Source organism: Amphimedon queenslandica, unplaced genomic scaffold (assembly GCF_000090795.2).
Source record: "Amphimedon queenslandica unplaced genomic scaffold, v1.1 AMPQUscaffold_2177_Cont25820, whole genome shotgun sequence".
NCBI lineage: Eukaryota > Metazoa > Porifera > Demospongiae > Haplosclerida > Niphatidae > Amphimedon > Amphimedon queenslandica.
The window spans coordinates 1-1263 of NW_003557487.1; the positions used below are offsets into that span (position 1 = coordinate 1).

General features: G+C 34.7%; 1 long non-coding RNA gene across 1 annotated transcript; it reads right to left on the bottom strand.

Annotated features, from left to right (window-relative positions):
* Positions 1-239: 239 nt before the first annotated feature.
* On the bottom strand, positions 240-1142 carry LOC109593287 (uncharacterized). Its single transcript, XR_002190864.1, has 3 exons — positions 1012-1142; positions 391-506; positions 240-328 (listed from the first exon to the last, which is right to left on the bottom strand). It is a non-coding gene; the product is annotated as an uncharacterized LOC109593287 (long non-coding RNA).
* Between the last annotated feature and the right edge of the window lie 121 nt (positions 1143-1263).

The window sequence follows — 1263 nt, forward strand, 5'->3', positions numbered from 1 at the left end:
AATAGAGAGGTTTCGCTATACAAAGGTTCTTCTTAATGGCCTTATGACCAGGACAACAACAACTGTACGTTATAGAGGTGTCTGTATCGGGGGTTCGTTTTAGAGCAGTTTGACTATACATGCATTTCATTCGAAAGAGTAGCCACATACATGTATACATGTATGTACATGTATCACTGAAGATGCATATCAGAGAATAAAGACACTACAGGAAAATAGAGAACAAACACAAGCAGTTCCTACCCTATTGATCCATGTCCTCCTGTCTGGTGCATGGTCTTCACTCTCTCTAAATATTCGGTAGGAAAATCATAGGAAAACTGGGGATCTAGAATAAATAAATGATTTTGTAATTAAAGGAATACTAAAGAGAAATTATTTCTGCTTTACCTTTTAAAAAGAATGTGTCATGAGCATCACGGGCAGGGTGCTGCTGAGGCTGGAAAAGAGCATCAAAATTCCAAAAGGAGCTCTCAATGAAATTATTTGTAGGCATTTCACAAAATCTAAAAATAAAATATACCATTCAATCATCTATACATAGTAGCAGAATCAGATCAGAAATTAGTAGCAGTAACGATGTACATGTACATGTACATTGTAGCTGATTCCCAATCACGCCTAATTTTTATTACATTTTCTCATGTACATGTACATTGATGTCCTTATGCTATGTAGAAAGTTTCTGACAAATAATTCTCGAGTTATGAGCACTTTAAAGACAAGCAATTTTTTGTAAGCTATACATGTACAATACACAATATACACTCACTATGCTAATACATGTAACTAATAATACTGTATAGCAGGAAATTTGGAGGAAATTAAATTTGGCAAATTGCTAAATTTGGTGATTAGCCAATTTTAATTTGTCAAATTAGTGGCCACGTGCCATTCAGCATGCATATAATGGCTCAAAATGGCAGATTTTTATTTTGGCAAATGGCTATCAAAAAGTCCAATTTGCCAAATTTAACTCCCTCCAATACGGTATTCGATAAAAAGGCTCACCCCATCTCAAGGAATATTTGTCGTATTTCGGTCCTAACTTTAAGCAATGGATGGAGGTGACCAGTGGCAAGAGGAGCTCCTAGTGCATTGAAATTATAAGACTTGAATTCTTCATTCTTCCATGAACCACTAGAACAAAAGAATCAAAATAACAAAGGAACATTATTTCAATAAGTACATTTAGTAAATTAAGTACATTGTACCCTTACATGTATTGTATAGCAGGTTGTTTTCGAGGATAACAAATTTCTC